General features: G+C 43.2%; 1 protein-coding gene and 1 long non-coding RNA gene across 2 annotated transcripts in view; one reads left to right on the top strand and one right to left on the bottom strand.

Moving 5' to 3' along the window:
* LOC308283916 (histone H1-like) overlaps window positions 1–14,566 on the top strand; it is a gene marked incomplete at both ends in the record, with an annotated part of 183,577 nt that overhangs the window by 65,150 nt on the left and 103,861 nt on the right. The window lies entirely within an intron of this gene.
* On the bottom strand, window positions 9,284–10,096 carry LOC308283966. Its single transcript, XR_013961979.1, has 4 exons — window positions 9,978–10,096; window positions 9,701–9,775; window positions 9,457–9,498; window positions 9,284–9,346 (listed from the first exon to the last, which is right to left on the bottom strand). It is a non-coding gene; the product is annotated as an uncharacterized lncRNA (long non-coding RNA).

The following is a 14,566-nucleotide window of genomic DNA, read 5'->3' as shown; positions in this document are numbered from 1 at the left end:
AATAATCCAATTATCCATCATGGTAGCAAGCCTCCGTCTTCCAACACTTTATCACATTTCATAACATACATCCAGTCGTCAGCAGGGTTAAGAACTTCACTAAATAACTCCCACGCAAAAGCTTTATTCCTTCTCATTTAGTCTCCGACAAGTTTTGCTTAGCTAGAGTTGAATTTAGTCCACTCCACTCTCTGTTATTTTCCAGTTTGTCGCTGGAGCGTGTCGCTATTACTACATGTCATCTTTTCGACATCCGACTCTATGGTCGAAATAATGTCCGTTCGGAAAAGTGAGATTTCCCCGTATCCTTTTGGAACTGGTGGGACCCCAAACAAATACACGTGTAGTGGAGTATAGGCAGCTAAATTTGTGCCTGATGAGAAATGACATTAAAATACAGTACTAGTAGTACAAAACAAAGCATGCATGTTAAGATTATTGTCTTGTTTGTTTTTGTTTTTAAAGCAATAGGCCTGTAGCAGTTTTGTAGTCTACCTTTTTTTTTTTTGTTCTTTCTTTCTTTTTTTTAGAGGATATACCAGGGGTCTAAATTGACTCTTACAGGTCTGTAACTCTGACAGTGTACAACCAAACCCATTTGGATCCAGGGGAGAGAGACCCCGGAATTTAAAAGTTTGAGAACCTGATCTGCCATGATAGAGTATTATTGTCAGTGGGTAGGCCTACTGTTACTGTGTTTTTCCTACTGAATGTTAATTACCTAATTGTTATGGTCACAGAGGTATCACTTACTCAAATTTGGGTCTGAGTATACTGCGTGTATATACTGGTAGACTACACCACTGGCCTGTAGGCAGTACATTAACGGTGACTCTGTGCTGTGCATGCATGCAATTATGTCTGCTACACAAAAATGCCACACAATTGTATAACCTTTCTTGTTCTTCTGTTTCACAGATATGCAGAGTAACAGAGATTCAAGCAGCAGCCAGTCCCTGGTGCCGGGCAGCTAGGAATTGATCAGTTTGCTACTCCCACTCTCCAAGAGTTTTACAGCAAGAATCATTCCAAACAGAGGGCAATGACTGACTCCATAGTTACAGACCTAATAGTGGGATGCAACTTTCCCCTGACTATAACAGAAAACAAAAAGTTCCGTCGCTTTCTCTCCATAGCAGACCCCAAATACAAGGCCACTGATTATCGCTCTGTAATCAAGGCGGTAGAATACTCTGTTACAGCGACCCGCATTAAGCTCAAAGTGATCCTTGCAGAAGCAGAACATGTTTCTCTGACTGTAGACATCTGGTCAGATCGTAGGATGCGGGGCTTCTTGGGTGTCACTGCCCATATCCTGACTACAAAGAATGAGCCGTGTCTGAAGTCCTACTTGCTGGCCTGCAGTAGGTTCCGAGGATCACATACAGGAGAGAGGATCGCTGAGGCGTTTGAAGCTATCTGTGCCGAGTATGACATCAGACACAAATTGGACGTCGTGCTCTGTGACAACGCAGCGAACATGAAAAAGGCCTTCTCCATCTGCTTCCCCCAAGAGGAAGAAGAGGAAGCAGATGATGAAGAGAGCCTGGATGACCCAGATATATGGGAAGATCTATCTGCGACCGACCAAGCAACTGTTGATCAGGTGAATGAGTGGCAGTGAATTAGTAGTAGTAATTAAATGTTCTGTTTTTTAATCTCCATGTTCGGCCTTGTCTACTCATCATTAACTTTGTGGCTTGTGCTCTGCCTCTGACAATACTGGTATGTGAATAAAACTAAATTGAATTGTTTGAATTCATTAGGCAATAACCAGAGGAAGCTCCAAACGCCTACAGTGCTTTGCCCATACCCTACAGTTGGCTATAGGTGATGGCCTTAACACATTTGCCGCCAAGGTTTCTTCCAAATCAGAAAAAGGTCCCTGCCACCATTCACTCCCATTCATTTTGAAACAGCTGTAACTTTGCTATATGAAGTGCTATATGAACAACAAACACATCAGGATAAACTTTAGGGTTTATTCTTTCATGTTGACGAGCGTTGAGTCTAAAAAAGGTTCCATGTAGAATTCCTTTGCGGTTGAATTGAGAGCATCATCCGCTAAATCTTCCCTTTCAAACTAGGTTCTGAGATAATCGCATTTTTATGTTTGACAATGCGACAGAACGGTCACTGTTGCCTCTATCTCAACATGGCCTATATGAAAAAGTATCTTTAGGATGTTTACTTTACTGTGAAGTAGACAAAAGTAAAAAAATATTCATCATATATAGTCATATTAGTCATATTTATAAAAAAATATATCAAAATAGTGCTCTGTTTTGTGGTAACCTTCAGCATTGTTTCGGCTGGAACTCCATGAAAGAATATGTTGTGAGTCATGATAATTTTTTTATAGAAACTAGGCAGCTGCATCATTATTTCCTGAAATTTTGATGTGCACATCGTCAAAGTACAATATTCCATATAATATTGTTTCACAGAAATGGATTTCAGAGATACACACATGTTTTTGATATATTGTGCCACAGTAATAGTTCAACCAGGAATATTTCCAAATGTGATATCAAAATGGAATTGCTGAGAAAGTGTTCCTTATTCTACCCAAAAAAAGTACGTTTATAAGACGTTCTATTTTGAATTTATGACACAAAAGAAATTATTTTCTGACCCACATCACTTCTCAAGAGAAGAGAAAGGGGGTTTATTTGTGAAATATTGCCAGGCCAACATCAAATGCTCAACTGCATATCACAACAAACATCTCAGACAAACCTCCGGACTGCTGTCTTTCATTCTAAAAATAAAATGATGTCTGTTGACCTTATGACCTGCAGGTAGAAGGGCCTTGTCAACTAGAATGAGCTAGCTGGTTTGGCACCCCAAAGAGTTAATTCTGCATCATGACACAACACTGGTTATGGTTTATGTCCAAGGTTTTGGTATACAAATGGAACCAAATGGACCCGTTTGGTTCCATTTGTACACTCTCAGAGTACCTGTAATGGCCATTCAGAGCTAGCACAGTGTTGTGGTGTTACCAAGTTTCCCTTCACCAAGACTGCTGTCTTTCATTCTAAAAATAAAATGATGTCTGTTGACCTTATGACCTGCAGGTAGAAGGGCCTTGTCAACTAGAATGAGCTAGCTGGTTTGGCACCCCAAAGAGTTCATTCTGCGCAACAACACTGGTTATGGTTTATGTCCAAGGTTGTGGTATACAAATGGAACCAAATGGACCCTTACGGGTCCATTTGGTTCCATTTGTACACTCTCAGAGTACCTGTAATGGCCATTCAGAGCTAGCACAGTGTTGTGGTGTTACCAAGTTTCCCTTCACCAAGACTGCTGTCTTTCATTCTAAAAATAAAATGATGTCTGTTGACCTTATGACCTGCAGGTACTGTAGAAGGGCCTTGTCAACTAGAATGAGCTAGCTGGTTTTGCACCCCAAAGAGTTCATTCTGCATCATGACACAACACTGGTTATGGTTTATGTCCAATGACTTTGTGGTATACAAATGGAACCAAATGGACCCTTACGGGTCCATTTGGTTCCATTTGTACACTCTCAGAGTACCTGTAATGGCCATTGGCATTCAGAGCTAGCACAGTGTTGTGGTGTTACCAAGTTTCCCTTCACTAAGACTGTTGTCTTTCATTATAAAAATACTGTAAAAGCTTCTGTTTGTCATTTGGCCTTGACAGACAGACAGAGGCCTTGGTAAACAAGAATGAGGTGGTTTGGCTCCCCCATGTGTTCATTCTGCATCATGACAACATGATGGCTGTAACTGAAGCACTATAGAGAATGTCATGTTGGACCCATGGCATGGCACCAACCCCTGCCTACTAATAATTAGTGATGGAAAGTAAGTACATTTACTGAAGTACTGTTATTGAATACAAATGTGACACTTTTACTATTTAGCATTCACCTCCACCAGGTGTTTTAGTGAAATATTGCCAAACCCACAATTTTCATTAGAAAACCACTATGGATAGTTGAATCACAGCTAGTTCTCTCAGCTGTCAAACAGTAAAAATGCATTCGAAAAAAAGAGTCAGAAATATCATTAGAATTCAGTTCAGTTCAGTTTATGTTCAGTTCTTTGGTGCATTGTACAAGTATACATTGAAAAAATAGAAGTAACAAAAATATGCATACAAACTTGCCCAAGTCCCTGAAGAAGTCCCTGAGAAGCAACGAGCTTGTTGGGCTCTACCCCTGGTAATGTTCTTGCATTTTTTTATTACACTTATTTATTTATTTTCCCCCGTCACAAAAATATAAATAGAAAAAATAGAGAAGGTGCTTTATCTTCAAAGCTGCATCCTTTCTCTCACACATATGTATGAATTTGTTGATTGACTGGCCAAGTTGACCAAGAGCACTCCAAGGTGTGACATTTTATATCGCCGTTATATCATTACCAACAACAATAGCAATTACATCAATAGTGATAATAGTGGCAATAATCCATCCATACAGTATGTTATATTTTTGTTTTGTTATATTATAAAAATTATATATGACCTAGATTATTATCACCATTATCACTACCATATAATAATGAAATAAACAAAATAAATAGGAAAAAAGAAATCACAAGGTTCAATGTTCAAAGGTGCTAAATAATAGAAATAAACAAAATAAATAGGAAAAAATAAATCACAAGGTTCAATGTTCAAAGGTTCAATGTTCAAAATGATTTCTTCGCCCTCCGGAGCGCGTGTGTGTGTGCGTGTGTGCGTGTGTCTGTGTGTGTGTCTGTGTGTGTGTACAAAGAGCTCTTCACCTCTGGTGGTACAGGAAATAGCAGGGGAAGGGGCACAAGGCTGTATATCTGCAGCCTGGGCAGACAAACGGCGTTTCCTTCCGGACACCCTGGTGGCTGCAGACGTGGCAGGGACGATAAGGCTGCTGCTGACGGGCGGTGGGTCTGATCTGCTCCAACACATGACCTGAGAAGTCCACATCAAACCTGGTCTCAGGGTCTCTGTTGCGAGGTCCCCTAGGCGTGGGGCCAAGGGGGGCAGGGAGAGACGCGGCAGGGGGAGACGCAGCAGGGGCAGACGCAGACCTTCTGCGGAAGGTGGGGGCAGGTGCAGCTGGGGCATCAGGTGGGACATCACATGGGTCTTGACCTTCTGCTTCCTCAGCCTCATCAGGTTTCGGTCTGGTCCAGGCTTTCACCACGAGCATGATGAACTTCTTCAGGTTCCTGCAGGTCTTGTCCTCTTCGTTGTTTGCCCTGAAGAGGATGAAGGCGTTGACGAGGGCGATCTGCATAAGGTATGCTACAAATTTAGATGACCACTTGATCGTCTTCCTGGTCCAGGGATAATACGAAATCCGTTGGTCCATCCTATCAACTCCCGACATGTAGTCATTGTAGTCGCACACGCAGAGAGGCCTTGTGATGGAGACAGTGATCCACGTGATTTTGCCGTTTTCATCTTCTGGCCCTTTTTTTCTCACCTGAACAGTTTTCATCGTATCCTGGTGGAAGCTGGATATCATGCGGACTATACGTTTGTCCCTCCAGGCCAGGACCATGACATCATCTGTGTGGCGAGACACTGTTTCCCCTACCTTCAGGTTAGACGGCTGCGCTTCACGGATGGATGGCGGTTCTCCCCTGTGCGCACGAAGTGTGCCACACGAGTGGATGCTGTGACTGAGGAGGAGCTGCGACATCTCAACGCTGTTGTAAAGATTGTCCTGGAAGACACGATAGCCCTGTCCCTCCAGGCCCTCTATCAGGAAGCTCACTGTGTCCATCAGGGAAGACTTGATGCCGCAGTAGGGCTTCATTGCGTAGCAGTAACCACTTTTTGAGTCGGCCAGCACGTAGCTTTTTATCCCATACTTTATGGGTTTCATCGGATTGTAGACTTTGAACTTCAGCCGTCCACGCCACAGGAGTGTTCCCTCATCAATGCTGATGTTTTGGTGAGGTTTGTACATCTCCTTGAATTTCCGGAGCAGCATGTCCAATACGGGGCGGATTTTGTGGAGTCTGTCCTCTCCGTCGATCTCCATGTTGTCACTGAAGTGCAGAAACCTCCAAATGAGCTGGTACCTGTTGCGGGGCATGGTCTTGTTGAAGTATGGCGTTGCTATGACTTCGTCTGTGGCCCAGTAGCTCTCGATGGTGGGTTTCCACACAAGGCCTGTGAGAAACTGTAGGCCCAGGAATGTCTTCATCTCCACCACTGTCACCTCCGTCCAAGCGCGGACCCTTGAAAATGGCAGCTTGTCGGCCAGCTTTGCCGCCAGTGCGTCGATGCTCTGTTTAGCATAGCGGTTGGTCTGGTCTACAATATGCTGAAGCAACTCATCATCGAGGAACAGCTCTGCATAGTCGACTGGGTTGTCTGAAAGAAGATCTGCTGCTTTCCCACAAGGGCCCGGAGTGGAAAACTGCCTTGGAAACTGCCTGGGGCTCCAGCTGCGTTCATCAACCCACTCGGAAGCATCTCTTCTTCTGGGCCTGCCACCAACTGTAAATCATAGAAATACATTTACCATAAAATATATATATATATATATTGTTTTCATTCATGTGGTATGTATGTCAGGGTTTCCCAAACGTCTTTGTCTCAGTGCACCCCATAAATATTTGTTTTAATCCGAGGCACCCCTACATTATAATTTTCAACTTTGTACTTCAAGTTTTAGATCTTTTTTAGAACTGTATGTCATATTACTGTACGTACATATGTAAACATTTCCCCCAAATCATGAGCAACAATTGTGAATATCATTAGACTGGACTGTTCCTATTCTGCATCCCTATTCTGGTAGAGAACATTCACCTACAATATCCGATATACAAGTTCACGCCACATCACATTGTGACAAGTTGTGAGCTTGTAGATCGGCTATTGTTTGTGAACAGACGTGGTACACTGTAGACTTCAACTGTAAGTGATTCAACTGAAGTTACAAGGCACCCCTACATTATAATTTTCACTCCCAGCACCTTATATTTATAGCATATCGTCGTTGATGGGTGGAAACCTTGTATGTCCAAAACCGTTCCTTTTGTATTTATCATCTATACAATGCACCAAACTAGTGAAAACAGCCGATCTACAAGCACACAACGCCTCGCGCTGCGAGGCGTTGTGTGCTTGTAGATCGGCTGTTTTCACTAGTTTTGTGCGACAGTCTTGTATGATGAAGCAGGGCTTTTCTTTACCAAAAGACGTACACATTTGAAACTTGGAGATGCAAGGTTTCTGCCCGACAGTGACGATAATTTAGTGATTATGTTGCAAGGAAAACGTTGAGATAATAGCCATTTTGGTTAGAACTGACTGAAAATAACTTTGTACTTCAAGTTTTAGAACTTTTTTAGAACTGTATGTCATATTACTGTACGTACATATGTAAACATTTCCCCCAAATCATGAGCAACAATTGTGAATATCATTAGACTGGACTGTTCCTATTCTGCATCCCTATTCTGGTAGAGAACATTCACCTACAATATCCGATATACAAGTTCACGCCACATCACATTGTGACAAGTTGTGAGCTTGTAGATCGGCTATTGTTTGTGAACAGACGTGGTACACTGTAGACTTCAACTGTAAGTGATTCAACTGAAGTTACAAGGCACCCCTACATTATAATTTTCACTCCCAGCACCTTATATTTATAGCATATCGTCGTTGATGGGTGGAAACCTTGTATGTCCAAAACCGTTCCTTTTGTATTTATCATCTATACAATGCACCAAACTAGTGAAAACAGCCGATCTACAAGCACACAACGCCTCGCGCTGCGAGGCGTTGTGTGCTTGTAGATCGGCTGTTTTCACTAGTTTTGTGCGACAGTCTTGTATGATGAAGCAGGGCTTTTCTTTACCAAAAGACGTACACATTTGAAACTTGGAGATGCAAGGTTTCTGCCCGACAGTGACGATAATTTAGTGATTATGTTGCAAGGAAAACGTTGAGATAATAGCCATTTTGGTTAGAACTGACTGAAAATAACTTTGTACTTCAAGTTTTAGAACTTTTTTAGAACTGTATGTCATATTACTGTACGTACATATGTAAACATTTCCCCCAAATCATGAGCAACAATTGTGAATATCATTAGACTGGACTGTTCCTATTCTGCATCCCTATTCTGGTAGAGAACATTCACCTACAATATCCGATATACAAGTTCACGCCACATCACATTGTGACAAGTTGTGAGCTTGTAGATCGGCTATTGTTTGTGAACAGACGTGGTACACTGTAGACTTCAACTGTAAGTGATTCAACTGAAGTTACATTGACAGATATCAAAATGTTTTTGACCTCTATGGCCTTGCCATGCTGCAAGTAAAGCCAGAATAAGGATGGACATATTATGTGGCAGTGAGATCCAGTGTGATGAGCAGAAAAAGTTCTCACCACTTTTCTTCTTAGCCTTGCGGTGAACAGATGGGCCAGCAGCAGCAGCAGAAGGTGGTGGTCCTGGCTGGTCCTCCATCAGTGTGTCTGAAACCCCAGTGAAATAAAATCATGGCTCTGACTCCATCTCAGTGTCCCTCATTCCATCCCATCCCATCCCATCCCATCAGTGTCCCAGTCCCGTCAGTGTGCGTCTGTAAAAATCATGCACATCAAAATGAAGTGCCATTTTTCATTTCTTGATATTAGTCAGTGTGCATATCAACATTTAGAATGATTATGACACCACATAATGTCATATTTCCAATTGAAAACTGCATGACTGAACTCTCACTTCTGCCAGTGTGCCAATGTTGGTACCTGTGCCTAATGTTGCCTAGGCTATCCCTGAACTACTGCTGTGGAAGATGGCTTTATTTTTTACCTGCATGGCTGGACGGAGATGGCCCTTGGTCAGCAGGGACAATCCCACTCCCCTCTGCGTCCTCTGTAATCACAAATTATTTCTCATTTAGGAAGAAAGTATATACAGAATGTAAACTACATGAGTGGACTACAGCAGCAGCAGAAGGTGGTGGTCCTGGCTGGTCCTCCATCAGTGTGTCTGAAACCCCAGTGAAATAAAATCATGGCTCTGATTCCATCTCAGTGTCCCTCATTCCATCCCATCCCATCCCATCCCATCAGTGTCCCAGTCCCGTCAGTGTGCGTCTGTAAAAATCATGCACATCAAATCAACGTACTATTTAGACATTTAGCCATCATCTGAGTGACTGAATAAGCTCATATGTCAAATGCAGTTATCCTATAATGCATCTACTTTGGTAATGTTGGTACCTGTGCCTAATGTTGCCTAGGCTATCCCTGAACTACTGCTGTGGAAGATGGCTTTTTTTTTTACCTGCATGGCTGGACGGAGATGGCCCTTGGTCAGCAGGGACAATCCCACTCCCCTCTGCGTCCTCTGTAATCACAAATTATTTCCCATTTAGGAAAAGGTATATACAAAATGTAAACTACATGAGTGGACTACTGCAATGCAAGATGGTTTTTGTATTTACTGTATGTACGTACCTGCATGCCTGGACTGAGTCAGGAAAATCTCTGCATCATCCTCTGTAATCAAATAACATTTTCCATTGGGGACAAAAGGAAAATAAATTAGGAAAATATATATTCAACCCCAGCATCATGCTCTGTCATGCATGCATCTGTGTGGTCCATGACTTTGATGTATATTATACATACATTTGAACAACAGAAATGTGATTTTATCTAGTGCAATGCAAGATGGTTTCTGTTATTTGTATTACTATACCTGAGGAAGACTCAACTCTTGCCCGGCGAGTACCTGCATGCCTGGACTGAGTCAGGAAAATCTCTGCATCATCCTCTGTAATCAAATAACATTTTCCATTGGGGACAAAGGGAAAATAAATTAGGAAAATATATATTCAACCCCAGCATCATGCTCTGTCATGCATGCATCTGTGTGGTCCATGACTTTGATGTAAATTATACATACATTTGAACAACAGAAATGTGATTTTATCTAGTGCAATGCAAGATGGTTTCTGTTATTTGTATTACTATACCTGAGGAAGACTCAACTCTTGCCCGGCGAGGCTCCTCTCCTCTCTCCTCCACCTCCTCCTCAGAATCTGAAAATGTATAGGTTTGCAGCAGGGACGTGCAGAGAATGTTAGATATTTCAAAAAGGCCTTTTGTTGGAAATATCACAAATAGCAGACGTATCACACACCGAAAAAATAGCAGACCTCCAACGTGTCGCTGCTATTTTTCGGTCTGTGATACCACACTGAACTAAGCATAATCAAGTCAATACTTGCGATGTGCCGTAACAGCATGGATTTCTACACAGAGAGGGCAATTCTTTCAACATAAAATGCTGCATTCAAGTTCAGGAGAGTTTGGACAAGGCAATTCTCTTGAATGCTGCCTTCATGTGTGGCATGGAAAGAGGGGGCATTTGCATTTCTTTCACCATAGTGAAAACTGCATTCATGGTCTGGAGAGAGGGCACTTTTTTACTTGTGAGCTTGGAGGTCTGCTATTTTAGATGTGTGATACCACACTGAACTAAGCATAATCAAGTCAATACTGGAGATGTGGTGTAACAGCATGGATTTCTACACAGAGAGGGCAATTCTTTCAACATAAAATGCTGCATTCAAGTTCAGGAGAGTTTGGACAAGGCAATTCTCTTGAATGCTGCCTTCATGTATGGCATATGGAAAGAGGGGCATTTTCATTTCTCATTTCTCATAGTGAAAACTGCATTCATGGTCTGGAGAGGGCACTTTTTTTACATACAGATATAGCCCCCTTTGATGTCTGTGTGCACGTGCCTGTTGTGCAGTGTTTTTATTTCTTGTTTTATGAATTGAATATAGGACACATATGGAAACAAGTCAGCATAGATGAGTTTCCTTTTATAGGAAGTTTGTTTGACTGCATTTCTGCAGCAGCATCATCATCATTTATCTGTGCCAGGAAAAGAAACTGTACGTTTTGTGCATGTTGGCACAAAAAAATAAAGAAAAGATTAATGATGAACACAAAATCCTACTTAGGATCCAAGTGACTGATATGTTATAAAATACATTTGATTGTATAGGCAGCAAAGACATTTTCTGTGCTTCCTTGACTTTTATTTGACTGTTTGCATTTACCCCTGCCTGGGTACAGCAGGGGTATGCAGCTGGGGGTCGGCAGGTTAGTTACTTAGCGTCGGCAGGTTAGTTACTTAGCGTAAGGCAGGTTAGTTACTTAGCGTCGGCAGGTTAGTTTAGCGTAAGGCAGGTTAGTTACTTAGCGTCGGCAGGTTAGTTACTGAGGTAAGGTTTACTGAGGTTAGGTTTAGGGTAGAGTTAGGGTTATAGTTTTAGTGTCGGAATAACGGCCCGTCGGCACACTGCTGCGGACCCCCTGGTGTCTTGCACGCCGCTGAGCGACAGTGAGCGGTTGCTGCCGAAAGTCGGGGGGACGAAGATGGCGCTGAGAGCTGCTCTCGACACGCTGAGAGCTGCTCTCGCCATCTTCGTCCCCCCGACTTTCGGCAGCAACCGCTCACTGTCGCTCAGCGGCGTGCAAGACACCAGTCATGTTGCCATACCATACCTTTTTCTGAACTGACGCCACTGATAAAACACAATGTAATTTCACGTTTCAATTCTTACCCATGTCGTCCACACAACGAGCCTGCTTCGCTCCTTGTTGGGGATTCCACTCGGAGTCTCCCTCGCCATAGGGGCCTTCATCATCATCAAAAACATCATCATCATCATCATCATCGCTGTCGGGGTTTTGGGGGCAATAACGTCCAGGTACGGTCGCCGTCCTGCCACTAGTACGTGGCTGAACAGGCTCCGCTTCTACCTCCTCGTCTGTGTCATCGTCAATATGGCGTTTCAACAGTTGGAGGATTGTTGGCTGTCCCTTGCCTGGTTGCGGACCCCGGCGACGTCTTTTGGAAAGTAGAGGCATGGCCCTAAACTAAACTAAACTCACTAAAACTAATCCAATCCCACCCGACACCCGATATAAACTAAAACTAGGCTACTGCTACACTAACACTCCTCTCTCCCTCTCTCTCCTCCTCGCCCTCACAACGAACAGTACACTAACACAGACAGACAACAGACAACGTTTTTTTAGACAACACAGTACACCAAACAGACAGACAAGTACAGACAGACGAAAAAACACTCCTCCTCGCCCTCACAACGAACAGTACACTAAAACACACAGACAACAGACAACGGAATGTTTTTTTTTTGTTTTTTTTGTTTTTTTAGACAACACAGTACACCAAACAGACAGACAAGTACAGACAGACGAAAAAACACACTACCTCTCCCTCCTCTCCTTCACCACCACCAAGTAACACCAACAGCTAACACGCTAACACGCTAACACACACACACACACACACACACACACACACACACAAACACTCGCAAGTCTCACCTCAATCGCTCCAAACACGCTCGCTTTCTCTCTCCTCTCTCTCTCTCAAACGGTCACCACACCAGTCAATCACAAACACACACTCTCTCTCAATCAATATCTCAAATCAAATTCAATGCTCTCTCTCTCTCTCTGTATCTCTGTCTCTCAATGCCAACCTACTCCCATCAACAGGTTGGGGGCGTGAGTGCAGTATTTATAGTGTTGGGTGGTGTGACTTATGTTTACATGAAGTGACCTATAGAACACAGCCACGTGTGTTGTTTTCCTTACTGATCCTATAGAAAAGACCCACCACTGTTGTTTAGTTTATTTGACCCAGAGATGACATCCAGAAACATAACAATTTGGATCACGTGGTTTAGTGTTTACAGTATGTTACAAGCACATGGACCCTCACTCATAGGTTGCACAGGAGCGCCATCTGGTGGATTCCAGTGGAAAGCTTATCTCGTTCAGGGACGAGTTAGATAACTCTGGCACACGTACATTATTTTTCTTAACTCGTTCAGGAACGAGTTTGGCACAGGATGTGTTAAGGAAGCTAAGGCTGTAAGAGGTGCCATGGCAAAATGCTGCAAACTCAGTTCTCTTCTGCACTCATCTACCTCATTCCAAGACTCATTTGAAAATAAGTTTGGCGAGAAAGGCATCCCTGCTGCTGTGAATACACGATGGGGTTCAACCTACCGCCAGCTGAAAGCAGTGCTCTCGTTTGACCAGCAGGAACTGAACGATGTTCTGCAGGACACAGGTTAGTGCTTGTTTGTTACTGCTTCCGCTACTGTGTAGGTGGCCAGATCTTGTCTGATCACAGGGTCACATTCTATTTCTGTGTCAAACACATAGGGCTTGTTGCAGCATCCTGATATGCTATACTATATGCTGTATCTCCCTCTCTCTTTCCATTTCTTTCTTTCTCTCTCTCTAGGTCACCAGGAGCTGATCTTTTCCTTGAGAGAGTGGAATCAGCTGAAAGAACTGAGCGATATCCTCAAGCCCTTTTCAGAAGCCACTGACCTCACACAGGGCGAGAAGTGTGTGACTATCAGTGCCGTTCTTCCCAGTGTGTTGTCCCTAAACAATCACCTGGAGAAACTCAAGCAGAAGGTTGGTTATTGTTACACACACACACACACACACACACACACACACACACACACACACACACACACACACACACACACACACACACACACACACACACACACACACACACACACACACACACACACACACACACACACACACACACACACACACAATTTATTCATTTGTTCAGGTTCACTTCCTGGGAGGCATGGTCAGGTGCCTTCAGACCTCCCTCCACACAAGATTCCGTGGGATCCTGGTCAATGTGAAAATGGTAACTGCAGCGCCAGACGAACCACAGCCTCTACCTTTTGCAGACCCCCTGTATATCAGAGCAGCTGTCCTGGACCCAGAATACTCGATGTGGCTGGAGAAAGACGTCCTTGTCAGCGATGATGTCAAGAGGGAGGTTTCTGACATGGCGAAAGGTCAGTGAATGTACATCTATATTAATAAGGTGCTTGAATACCACAAGTATGGCACACTGTATAAACACACCACTTATTCACTTCTCAAACAAACTTAGTTCACGGTAGTCAGTTAGGGTGATCAAATTATGATGATCACAAAACTACAAACATCAGTTAAATGTAAAGAATATTTCATGCTCAGTGATAATTTGTTGTCCATTAGAACTGATCCTACGGGAGGTGCCAGCTGACCAGACACCTGAGAATCCAGAGGAGGAGCTGTTGGAGGAGGAAGGTGTTGGGCTTTTCGCAGGATACAAGAAGCGCCGCAAGCGGGACACAATCACAATGACACCAGAAGCTCAGCTGAACAACTACCTTAGCCTTGCCCTTGATACTGATCAGCCTTGTCTCACATTTTGGGAGGCAAATAAAAACTCCCTCCCTGCACTTTATAAGATTGCCATTAGAGCCTTTGCAGTTCCCGCAACTAGTGCGCCAGTCGAGAGAGTCTTTAGCCACGGTGGCATCATTTTGAGACCACATCGTTCTCGGATGAAGGGCAGCACCCTCTCAAACCTTGTGTTTCTCAAGTGCAACGATCTGTGAATGTACTGTATGTAATACAGGCACAACATGACTCTGTAACATAGGGGGTTATGTTTAAACAGGATCTTAACTTACACAAATAA

Source organism: Nannobrachium achirus (assembly GCF_963921795.1).
Source record: "Nannobrachium achirus genome assembly, chromosome: 4".
Classification (NCBI taxonomy): Eukaryota; Metazoa; Chordata; class Actinopteri; order Myctophiformes; family Myctophidae; genus Nannobrachium; species Nannobrachium achirus.
This window is presented reverse-complemented; position numbering and strand designations above follow the sequence as displayed.